This window comes from Emydura macquarii, unplaced genomic scaffold (assembly GCF_026122565.2).
Source record: "Emydura macquarii macquarii isolate MOO-44397 ecotype Brisbane River unplaced genomic scaffold, CSIRO-AGI_Emac_v2 contig_1043, whole genome shotgun sequence".
Taxonomy (NCBI): Eukaryota; Metazoa; Chordata; order Testudines; family Chelidae; genus Emydura; species Emydura macquarii.
In genome coordinates, this window is record NW_027131180.1 from 15418278 (window position 1) to 15431689 (window position 13412).

Here is a 13412-nt window from a genome sequence, read left to right on the forward strand (position 1 = left end):
GCTTGTGTTTTTTTTTTAATACTCATTCTTTGTAATTTGACCTAGTTTCCACTTTTGTATGACTCTTTTTTGAGTTTCAGGTCATTTAAGATCTGGTTAAGCTAGGGTGGCCTCTTACCATACTTTCTATCTTTGCTACACATTGCTATAGCATGCTTTTGTGCCCTTAATAATGTCTCTTTTAAAACCTCCCAACTCTCATGAACTCTTTTTTCCCTTAGACTTGCTTCCCATGGGATCTTATCTACCCTTCTCTGAGTTTGCTAAAGTCTGCCTTCTTTAAATCTATTGTCTTTATTCTGTTGTTTTCCCGCCTATCAGTCCTTAGGCCTTATCTACATTAGAAAGTAATTACTGTGGTGATGCATGTTCACACTCCCCTCCTTGGGGTGGTGGTTTGTGTCCTCACCAGGAGCACTTCCACCAACCTAAGGGGCAGTGTGGGGAGCTGAGAGACCAGTCTCTCAGATCCCCTGGCAGCTCCCTGCCAGGAGCCCTGCCGACCCACAGTCTCCAGGGCTCCCAGCAGGCTGCCCCGCCCCCATGCCCCATTCCCCACCAGGACCTGGGGGAAGCCACACGGCGTTTCTCACCCATGGGGAGCGTGGTCCAGCTACCCCAGCTTCTCACTCCTCTGCCTCCCAACCCACTCCCTGCCAGGAGCCAGGCAGCCTTATCAATTTCACAGCTGAACCCCACCCATTCCCATCTGGGAGCTGACAGCTTTGTCAATTTCACGGCTCAGTCCTGGCCCCGGTGGGCAGCGGGTAAAGAAGTCGCCTGGGGCTGGTCCCCCTCCCCACTCCCAGCCGGGAGAGGTCACTTGGGGCTTTTCGCCCTTCTCTGAGTTGGGGCTTCTCACCCCAGCCCCAACCTGGAGCGGGGTCCAGCTGCCCCAGGCTTCTCATCCCACTCTCAGACTGGAGTGGGGTCCAGCTGTCATTCTTGTCAATTTCAGGGCTCCAGTGGATCAGCTAACAGCGGATGTAAGGAACGCAGTATCTACACTCACACTGTGTCGCCCTATCTATGCCGATATAAGGCTTACACCTCTAGTTCTGGTGGTTTTATTATGTCAGCATTTCAAGGGAGTTATATCAGTGGGAAGGGCATTTGAATGTGTACACCTCCATTGTTTGGTCAACAAAAGCTGAATTTTGTTGACAAAACTCTCTAGTGTAGACCAGCCTTTAGAATCATGAATCTGTCATTTCATGATCACTTTCACCCAAGCTGTCTTCCACCTTCAATTTTCAACTAATTTGAAGAGTAAAGGTGTCAATTTACCTGTTATCTCTGAGGAACTGGTTTGGCCATTCTCCAGATTTATGTGGAAAACATACTTTCAGTCATGATTTCAACTTATGTTTATAACTTCACGTATAATGCTGCCACGTGCATTGTGCCATGATATTACTGATCAGCAAAATTATGAGTTTTTAAATGATAGCTCACAAGGCATACCTTGTACAAACATTACAATAGTGTGTCAGGTGTGAACACACAGTCACAGCAAGCCCTGCAGAATAAGGCACTCTATGGACAGTTCATACAGTGGATCTTATGAATTAATTTGAAATCACACCCTTGCCAGCTCTTAATTTATCATCCAGTATGTGTTGCACTTCAATTTGTACTACTGTTAAAGAGGCACAAGCTGAATTTTAAAATATATTTAATTTTTTTAAATTTCATCTTTTTTTTAAGAAGTTATGGTAATTTTTTTTCTCATTCTTCATAAGTGAGAGTTTATTTTTCAGCAGAGGAGGATGCATACACTCTTCAGAGAATTCCACAAAAAACTGCCCTTTTTCAAAATGGCCTCCACTGTCCTCAGTGGGACTGAAGCCACAGAGGCTCTTTCTCCATTTACCTGCTCCTTACAGTGCTTCTCTGCACCTTTGACAACATGGGAGGTCACTGTCTTCCCTTAAGGTGTCTTGTGTGGTAGCCATTTTAAAAGCATCTTAACTGAGTGCAGCATGTAGCCTCAAACCCATTGGGAACACTAGGAGATGGTGGCCATTTTCAAAGTGGGTGTCTTAACTAAGGTGCTCAGTAATTTTCAGAAAAATAGGAGATGGCAGTCATTTTGAAATTAGACAATTTTTGTGAGTATCCAGAACACATTTTATGTGCAAGCCTGTCCTTTCCGTTATGAAAAATGGCAAGAAAGTTACCATTAAGAAATATATTTATTTTTTAAAAACCCGTTAAGATTTAAGGTTCATACTACATATTTTTAAATCTCTAGAAAAAAACACCTGTTTCATTATTTTTGGATTTGTTTACTGTCTATGTATGACATTTTAATTTTGTTTTAAACAAGGAAATTCTCAAAGACTAAATTAAGATAGTTTAACTCTAATTATTCTTAGAGTTAATCAGTTGTCTGAGGTAAAATTAATTATAGATGTTATAATTTTCCCCAAAACAAGCATCTAAACCTAGAAATGTAGAGTTAAATTTAAAGAAATCCAAATATGGTAAGGTATGGAAATACATAGTTAAAGCACCCAGACAACCTTAATCCTGCCCTGTAGTAACACTAAGAAGGGAAAAAATAAAAAAATCTAATGTGTATTTAAAAATCAATTTATCTAATCTGGAACTACAAACATTACGTTTACATTTCTTTTCAATTTATCTTTAACTCTGAATTTCCTGGGTTTATGATGTTTACTTTGAGGATAAATTATAAAATATTCATCATGTATTTCACCCTAAATTACCAATATGTAGTCTTCATTTTAACTCCATATTAATATCATTTTTGTCTGTGAATTAATTATTGTTTTATCTAATGTCTAGGATTATTCAGCTGTATTTGGCCCAGAAGCGTTTTCCCACCATCTCACTTAGCTATAAAAGATGGTCCGAACAAGAATTATTTCCATATCGTGGTTAAATACAAAATAATTTCCATGTCTTGAAATACAAAAACCCCTACACAATTTGGGATATCACTACTCAGTATGTTGAGTTTGATTCTAATTTCTTCCCAGTATTTTTTAACTGCTGGACACAACCACTATTTTTATTAAACACATGAACCACTAGTTCTCTCTCTCTGTCTCTGCTTTCCACATTTCCATATAGGTACGTTTCATCACCTGTTTTTGTTAACTATTTGCATTAAATGTTTTAATGTAAGAATCTAGATGTAGCAAAACACAGCAATTCAGCAATTTAAAAAAATAGCTATTGTGTTAAGATTGCATGTTACGTTATCAACACTAAGCTTGTAAAAAACTTGCATTTTAATGAGCAATAAATTATGGTGAACAAAGACACAGGAATTATACTTATGTCATACAGAGAAGATAATGAAGTCCTATCAGTAAGTTCAAGGGAAGCTCAGGCCAAGAGTTTGCCAGGATTCAAAACAGGAGTTGACATTTATATTTTTACCCCTTTTGCTGAATCGAAGCAGGTTTCCAGGGCATTGCAGGTCAATTTCACATTTGGAGCAGAAATCAGTGGTGCAGATTGGGGTATTTCATATTGAATATAAGCCAACATATAACTGGCATCCCCCAATACCAAACAACTCATCTCTGAAGGGCAAACAACTCTAAATCAAACAAGCAGGAATATAACCAAAAAATTCCCCATAATCTAGAACCTTTTTGTTTTTTGTTGTGTTTTGTTTTGTTTACTGTTTCAAAGATGAGGAACGAGGTCAGTGGTTCTGTGTGGGGTGGAGAGAAAGTATTTAAGATGTAAAATCGCAAGATTCCATATAAATTCAATCTCTTCCTTTTATCATTTGGTGCTGTAGTAAAGCTTTTTTCCTTTAATGGAATAATGGCCATAGATGAACAAACCGAGGTAGCTTTGCAGTAGATAGCTAGCAACTACCTGACAGCAAATGCAAATGCACCTGTCGTTTGTTTCTGAAAATGGGAGACAAATATGTAGGGAAGGAAATGGAGAGGACGAAGGAGAAGTTAACTGTCCAGAGTGTTTTTAGAGATGTAAATGTGAGGGTGTCAATTGGTGTGATAAGTGACCCATGCTTGTCTAATAAATTATGTAGCTGTAGAATAAATATACAATAGGGAATTAAAGTTATCTTAAGTTTGGTTAAAGAAATATGTGTTGTAAAGAAAGGCCCCAACTTGCAAGTTAAAGAAAGGTCTTGAAAGCAATGAGTTATAAGGCCAGAAGGAATGAAGTAAGGAGGGTGTCTGGTTCAAAGAATAACTAATGAAATAAGGGGAAGTTTCTAAAAGTAAGGCCTTTGACAGATAAGCGTGACTACTGACAGTTTTAAATACAACAAAAAGAATCGGTCTTAAAAAGAGCCAACATGGCCCTTCCCACTCCACATACCAGCGTAATCTCAAAAATTAGAGCCTATTTGAATCCAGGTGCAAAGACAAAACTATTGGTCAGCAAAAGAGAGGGGAAGAGATAGAGAGGAAAGGCCTTAGGGAGAAAGGTGATTGTAAATCTTATCTGATTAAGACTGAAAATAAGAGTGAACTGTTTCAAATTGGTTTTTTTAGCCGAAGTCACTAAGTGGCAATGACATCACTTGTTTGTCAAAGGGTATAAAAAAGTAAACTCTTAAAGGTTTCATTGCTAATACCCACATGACCACACTGGAGCTAACGTGGATTTAGTCCAACCTCTGGATTTAGCCCATTTGTAAGTAGCTTGATCATATCTTATACATATCTTATACATATCTTCTTACTGTTTGGATCTAGTAAATTGCTTATTTAGGTTTTTTAAGTATGTTTAGAGCAATTGTAGCGATACCGTTTGGCCTTTGGAATTAAAAAAGAAATATATGGTTCAATTAGTATCATGATAATATCCTGGATAAATAACAATAATTCCAATACTAGAGAATCATTAAACAAGACAAATAGAAACTCAAAGCTAGGCAAAATTATGTTTGGATTATGTTCTGAAAAGTGAGGTAAGACATTGCTAGTATCCATCAGGAGGGATGGGGAGACAAAAGGATCAAGGTAATTATAAAAAGGGTAGGGTAGAATAAAGTAAAACACCAGATATTCTGAATTCTTTGAAAGGCTGCTAATCCATCTATTTTCTTTAACCCTTTGTTTTCTCTCTTGGTGCCTAAAGAGCTATCCTGACTTGAAATCATATATTTTAAAGAGGCCATTAATTTTGTATTTCAGAATATACTGATAATGTTATGGTTGCTTGGCCATTGCAGCTCTACAGTTGTCTTCAAATTATCAACCGCTTTATGGTCAGTAAAATAAATTACAGTTTCATATACAAACCACCACTCATTGCTGTGGGTTTGAGCCTAGTTAGCAAAGCAGCAACCTTTGCTAGTTATCATGTCAGTCTCTGTTGGGTCACATACCTGAAAGTTTTCTCTAGTCATATTAGGAGACATCTATGTCAACAGAACAGGGCTGCAACTGCAGTTGAGATGATGTGGCAATTGGAAAGGAATTTATGATGGTGGAGTGGTTTATAGCCAGTTTGAAAGTCTCAGAACAAACATCATCATCATTTACTACATTAGCATCCACAAATCAAAAGTAGAATTGGGGCCGCATTGTTCTAGGTGCTGACTAGACACAGAAATAGGAGGCCCAGTCCCTGCTCCAAACAGTTTACAATCTAGCTATCAAAGTATGCCATTGAATAATCTATTTTATTGTTCTTCTTAACTCAGACCTATGTAATTATCTTCCCTGTGTTTCTGGGAGAAGCCATGGCCCATAAGAATTAGTCTCAGCGGCCTAAATTTTCAAAAATGACTAACCATTTTGAGTGCCCAACTTGAGATGCCTTAAAGAGGGCTACTTTTCAGAAAGCACTGAACATCCACCCTTTGAAAAATCAAGCCCCTTAAGATGCCTGGAAGTGGGCACCCCAAAACTGTCAGCCAAAATCACTAGTCACTTTTGAAAATGTAGGCTGTGGTCTTTGTGTTAGCATTAGTTTAGCTACAGCTCATAAACTATATTTCTGCATGTAGCTGACATTTAGGCTTTCTTAACTTGTAAACACACTCTGATCTGTCAGGTTGTATCAATCTGCCCCCTCTCCACTTGTGTCCTTTCATTCTCTTCTTGAAGTAGGAATGCCTGGCCATCTTTCGGAGACAACTATCTCTCTGCATCACATTTACTAACTTTGTGCAACTGTATTTGTTCTGATTGGAGGTGAAGAAGATGTTTCTAATACACGTGCCAGGAGCTTTACACATCATATTCTCTGCATAAACATAAACTTATATACAAGTATAATTTACACTATATGATGTGCTAATCTTGATAAATTAAACAGTAATAAGTCACCAGGACCAGATGGTATCCACCCAAGAGTTCTGGAGGAACTCAAATGTGAAATTGCAGAACTACTAACTGTGGAATGTAACCTATCATTAAAATAGGTTTTGTACCAGATGACTGGAGGATAGCTAAAGCCAATTTTAAAAAAACTCCAGAGGCAATCCTGGCAATTACAGACCAGTAAGCCTAACTTCAATACCAGGCAAATTAGTTGAAACTATAGTAAAGAACAGAATTATCAGACACATAGATGAATATGATTTGTTGGGGACGAGTCAACATAGTTTTTGTAAAAGGAAATCATGCCTCACCAATCCACTAGAAGTCCTTGAGGAGGTAAACAAGCATGTGGACAAGGGTGATCCAATGGATATAGTGTACTTAGATGTTCAGAAAGCCTTTCACAATGTACCTCACCAAAGGCTGTTAAGCAAAGTAAGCACACGTGATAAAAGGGAAGGTCCTCTCTTGGATCAGTAACTGGTTAAAAGGTAGGAAACAAAGGGTAGGAATAAATGGTCAGTTTTCAGAATGGAGAGAGGTAAATAGTGGTGTTCCCTAAGGGTCTGTACTGGGACCAGTACTGTTCAACATATCCATAAATGATCTGGAAAAAGGGGTAAATAGTGAAGTGGCAAAATTTGCAGATGATACAAATCTATTCAAGATAACTAAGTCCAAAGTAGATCGTGAAGAGTTACAGAGGGATCTGACAAAACTGAGTGACTGGGCAACAAAACGGCAGATGAAATTCAATGTTGATAAATGCAATGTAATGCACATTGGAAAACATATTAATCCCAACTATACATATAGAATGATGGAGTCCAAGTTAGCTGTTACCGCTCAAGAGAGGGATCTTGGAGTCATTGTGGATAGTTCTGGGAAACATCTACTCAATGTGCAACAGAAGTCAAAAAAGCTAACAGAACATTGGGAATCATTAGGAAAGGGCTAGATAAGAATACAGAAAATATCATATTGCCTCTTTATAAATCCATAGGATGCCTACATCTTGAACACTGCGTGCAAATCTGGTCACCCCATCTTAAAAAAGATATATTGGAATTGGAAAAGTCACAGAAAAGGGCAGCTAAAATGAGTAGGGGTATGGGAAAGCTTCCGTGTGAGGACAGATTACTAAGACTGGGACTTTTCAGCTTGGAAAACAGATGACTAAGGGGGATATGATATAAGTCTATAAAATTATGACTGATGTGGAGAAAGTAAATAAGGAAGTGTTATTTACTCCTTCTCATAACACAAGAACTAGGGGTCACCAAATGAAATTAATAGGCAGCAGGTTTAAAATGAACAAAAGGAAGTATTTCTTCACACAACGCACAGTCATCCTGTGGAACTCTTTGCCAGAGGATATTGTGACGGCCAAGACTATAACAGGGTTAAAAAAAAACTAGACAAATTCATGGTTCATCAATGACTATTAGCCAGGATAGGCAAGGATTGCTGCCAGAAGCTGGGAATGGGTGACAGGATGGAGCATTTGATGATTACCTGTTCTGTTCATTCCCTCTGAAGCACCTGGCATTGGCCATGGTTGGAATACAGGATACTGGGCTAGCTGGACCATTGATCTGTCCCAGTATGGTCATTCTTATGTAATTTTAAATTTCATAAAATCAATATTTTATAGTCAATACATTTCTGTGCAGTTGGGAACTTTTGTACTTAGGAGAGGAGATAATCATAGCATATTATAAAGGGGATTGAAAATGTGTAAAAAAAATAGCCAGCTAAAATGGGGCATGTATTTGTATTCTGATTAAAACAAGAGCACGTATTAAGGGAGAGGTTATTCCCTCTCTTATTATTCACTTTCATCATATTCTTGTAATATATATGTTTAAAAAGAATAAAAGAGCTAACATGACAACTAACTGAGCAACCCTATTCTAATCATTTCTTCCTCCCTCTTTGCCCCTTGCCTTCTATTTCCTTCCTCCCCTCACTTCCTTATCTGTTGATGGTTTATTTAGACCATAATGTCTTCATGGCAGGGAACTCTCTCATTCTGTCTGTAAAGCACCTAGCACATTTTGGTAACTAAATAATACATTCATAGTCCAAGGTTTGAAATATATAAAGACTGGTGAGCCTATTAACTACTAGTGAAAGCAACAGCATTTTCATTGGAAATTGGATCCTGTTGTGTCGATAAGGGGGTGTATTAAGCCCAAGAACAAATTGTAAGATGTTAATGAAATCCTCATTCACTGTTACAACATTAAACTGTTGAGTACGGTTCAGGTTTCATGTCAAGTTATCGCTGGTTTACTCCTCATATGGAAGCTTTTCCATTGTAATAACTCCCATTAACAATCTTTTTAACTTTTTATTAAAGACACAGAAAAAGAAAAAACAGTTAAAGCATTTGGAACTTAAAGTATAAAAGAGGACTTTCATCTTAACAATATCCCTTATATTCTTTCTTTGCTTGCATAGAGTCTTACATGGGGAAATTTCTGTTTGACATTCTTTTTAGATGATATTATAGATAGTACTAACTCTCCTTTTGGGGGGAAGAGGAAAAGTTAGTTTAGATTGTCTTGAATTATTGAAGTCTAATCCTGCTTCCATTAACACAAAACAAGTAAAATACACACAAAACAAGAGAGAAAAAATAGCAAAGAGAAACTGAATCTTCTATCTCTGCTGCTGACTTTCAATGGCCACCTCACTGCGGGAGAACTACAGGCCCAGCACCAGAGGCGTAGCCAGAACTGATTTTTTGGCAGGGCCTGTGGTTGACATGGGTGGTCACAAGCCTTGTGTCACAACCAAAACAGAGGCTGATAAAAACACGGGATGAATTCCTTAAAATCTGATTGGGTGGGCCTGCTTTCAAAGTGGGTGGGCCATGGTTTTTACTGAAATATTGGAAGAGGAAAAACAAGCTTTCCTGCTTTCTCAACTCCAAATCTGTTTCTCAACTTTGAATGAACTACTCCAAATTAAGAAAATATTCTCTCTGCCTCTAGTAGCTAAACTCAAGTTTTGCCTTAATACTTTTGATTTTTCTCCACATTAGAAACTGAAAGTAGATACATTTGGAAAAATATAAATCACAACATTTGCTTCATTGTGAAGACTGAAAATAATATACTTAATGCAATACATGGAGGATGACCAGATAGCAAGTGTGAAAAATCAAGATAGAGGTGGGGAGTAATAGGCGCATACATAAGAAAAAGCCCCAAATATCAGGACTGTCCCTATAAAATTGGGACATCTAGTCACCCTAAATACATGACATTGTGAAGCTTATAGAGCTTGAGTTGACCTAAAAAAGTTGAAGATGTTTTCGTCATGATTCTGTCTATGACTGAAAAAGCAGTACCCTTTAACTTATTAATATCTGAGAAGAACTCACTGATGTAGCTATTTTTTCATTTGTTTAAAATGATTTTAATAGATTATTGTAAATTTAGGGCTTAACATAGGATGCCATACTGTGAAATTTAATTTTAAACAGGTTTATTTTTAAAAAGAAATGTATTTAATTTAATCAAATGAATCTCATTTAAATAAAAAAAATGTATTTTATTTAATAAAAACCATTTTTATCCATTCTGATTTCAGACGAAGCAACAGATTTATATTTTTTTCTATATCAGCTTGTAAAAGATAGTAAAAATGCTATCATACAAATACATAGGTTAGTTTCACCACCTAGTGGGCTTTGTGTGAATCTCTCTCTAATCTATATAATTGATAACCCCTGGAATTGATCATACAACTAGCATATATCTTCAGATAATTCCTGTTCATTGTGGCATCTTGCCAAATCAAATACAATGCATATGCCAGTGTTATAGGAGAAAGAATAGATTAATTTCATTGTTACCTGTACTAGTTGAGAATCTACACACCTCACGGAACTTGGTTGCTGTTCCCACCTCCTCAGTCCCCTTTACTCAGACTTTCTGTATTTGGGCTTTTATGGTAACGATAACTGTAGATTTGTCTCCTATAGATGAATGTCACAATTTTAGCAGTGGCTTTCCACACTACCCTAATACTAGGTGGCAAAAGATTCTTCCATGTGCTCCATGAACTTCTGTTGAAAAGCATTTTAAGAGTTCACACTGTAGCTCTCACCACACTGGAGGCAGTGTTAACTTTGTCACTTCTGAGTCATTACAAACACAGCCCTTATGAGTTCCTCCGCTGCAACCACACATGCATGTCTGTGCTATTGTACCACAAAATGTTGCAAGAACTTGCCTGATTTCACCATCAGAGAGAAGAGAAAATTAGGGGGTAGAAAGTGTGAGTCATTGAAACTCTTTGTTTGGAGAGGTTTGCTGTCCTGCCCCCAAGCATACAAGTGGTTCCTAAAACACGGCATGGTGCCAGGGCTGAACTGAGAGCAGCTAAGGGCTCAGAGAATGGCTGCTAGGGCAGGAAAAGCTACTGCCCAAAGAGGCACACAGAAAAGCAGGCAGGGCAGTGAAAAGCAAACTCCTTTAAGAGGACTCTCTGCATTGACATAACCTGTAAGCCAAGAACAGAACAGCTGCAGTAAGGAGACTCAGCTCCTATAGAAACTGACAGAGTGAAAAATGCCAGCTTCACCTATAAAAAAAATCAGACCCTTCAGCATGGGCCTTCAAAAACCAGTATTCCAAATGATAGCCTATGGGGACACTGCAAATAGATTTACACACTTTGTGGATGAACAGAAAATTCAAACAGTACTTGACAAGGAGGAGTTCCCAGAATGATGGGGCTAGGTGTTCTGTCCTGCAAATGGCTCAGAACATTTCTATCTGCTGTTCTCGTACCACTAAAAGGTTACATGATACAAAAAGTCGAGAGAACAAGTTGAAGTAATCATGGTCATTCTGTGGTGTCCCAGAGACCACAATACTCACACCTGATCAAGTCTGCAGTTAAACCACCAATATACTTACCTCATAGACAGGATCCTCTAAGCTAGGAACGTATTCTGCATCCATGACGTGAGTCACTCAACCTTTGGCCTAAAAACAAAACAAAAAAATACTGAAAGGACTCTCAAAGAGTCATTAAAACCCTGCTGGAATCAAAACAACCTTCCACTCAGCAAGCTTACATCAACGTTGGAAACAAATCCACTTACTACTGTACAGACAAGCCCCTCAATCCCAGGAATCTCAGTAATTCTGAAATATCTATAAGACAGAATTGATCTTAACCTCAAACAAGCCAACATAAACAGACATACCTTAGTGGTCAGCAACAACCTATATGCAGGACGCACATCAGGCCTAATTGACCAGCCTCAGCTATCCAGACTTCTGAAAGCACCCAAGCTAACTAAATCCACTGTTAGACCATTGTTCCTAAAATGGAACCTCATGATTTCAAAGGCCCTTTAATAGGCTCCATTCAAAGCCTATTCAGTTGCCTTCCACTATCCTTTATCAATGATAGATTGTGGCGGCTATCACCTCAGCATGATGCACATCAGTTGCTCATGTGATCAAGGCTGGAATTGTACAAGAATACCATAACCAGCCCTGCTGTGGGGTGTGGCTGTCCAAGCTCTGGTAGAGCAGTCAGTGTTTAATAGCATGCTCTGTGTGTTGTGAGTTCAAAGGCCAGTTCTGTCCACACTCCAAGCTCTGGACTCTTCACGTTTCAGCCCTTAGTCTCCATAAACACACTCATTTCAAGGAAGCAGAGCATTCCTTTACTAGGGCTGCCAAAAAATAAAAGGGGCAAACACTTGTAAAGCATGAAGGATTCTTTCTCCAAGAATCAGGCAGCACAGACAATACTGGAGAGGTTTATTCACGATACCAGGAAGTCTGATAAATCAGCTTCAACTTCACGGTGTTACAGTGGTCAATTATATACCCTTTCTTATCGCTTACATAGTACGTTTTAAATTCTTTATCTATTCACTTACAAATATAGACATTGTCCCATCCGGAGAGAACAAGAGTAATAATGATCGTTACATACATGCAGAGACACTTTTAATCACTCTGCTTACATCAAGGATGCTAGGGTTACACTCGAGGTGGGGGTAGGGTGGAGGAAGAAGGGGGAGGGGGGAATCCTTACAGATAGGTGGCAGACGGATAGAAATTCTAAAAGCAAATGTACTGTTCTCATTGGAATTAGAGTCACTAAGAGGACATCTGGCTTCCTGAGTCATCGGATGTTTACACTAGCCATTGTCCTTGAGGATCAGGTATGCTCGTTAGCCATTTACATGAGTTTTATTGTACAACATATTAGCTGAAAACAATCTCAAGCCTTACACACTCAAGGCTCACTACAACAGAACAAAACCAGCAGTTCACAATCCAATCCCCCAGGGCAGTGTAAGAGTCCAGCTGTGCCCCCCAACACCATTCTCCTGGCTACAGGCTACTGCTGGTCCCCCTCCAAGCAACAGGTGCTCTTGCTCTCTGGCATTTCTTCCAGAGCAGTTCTCAGGCTGCTCCCTCCACCCTTCTGCTCCTGCGCACCACAGCCTCTGGCTCTCATTAGCCTGAGCCCTCTGACCTCAAACTGTATTTCTGTTTCCTATAGTCCCAGGGGATTACAGAGCCCTCTTCTGGCTGGATGTTGAAGTGGGGGTTAACAGTAATAAAACCATCAGATTCAAGATAGTATTTGTAAACTTTCTACAATACACAGGAGTCCTGCAGTCCTGAATTATAAACTTAGACACAAAATAGAAAATGTGTGGAACAGACTTAGCCACCAGTGGGTTGTGATGACAATCTTGAAGCACACAGAACTTTTTAGAAAATCTTTAGCTCCATTTGCACGTCTAATTAGGTTTGCCGCCTGTCTCGGTTTTCCCCAGGGTCATCCCTTTTTTGAGATAGCTGTCCTGGGAAATCCGTAAGGGTGCTCAGTAGTACCCACAGCCAGCTGTTCAGTTTTATGGGCTCTGAATCAGCCTGGATGTCCTGATTTTTGTATCTCAGAGGTGGCGGTCCTACCCACAACAGGGTGCTCTGGCCCTTTGTAGGCTTGGCACATTCCTGTTCCAAGTTCTGGCCCAGAACAGAGAGATTTTAGGGAGCGTAGTCTAGAGGGACTCTGGTAACTGCAGGCTGTGACAGTGAGAAATGCCGGAAAGGTTGCCAGGGTATAAGA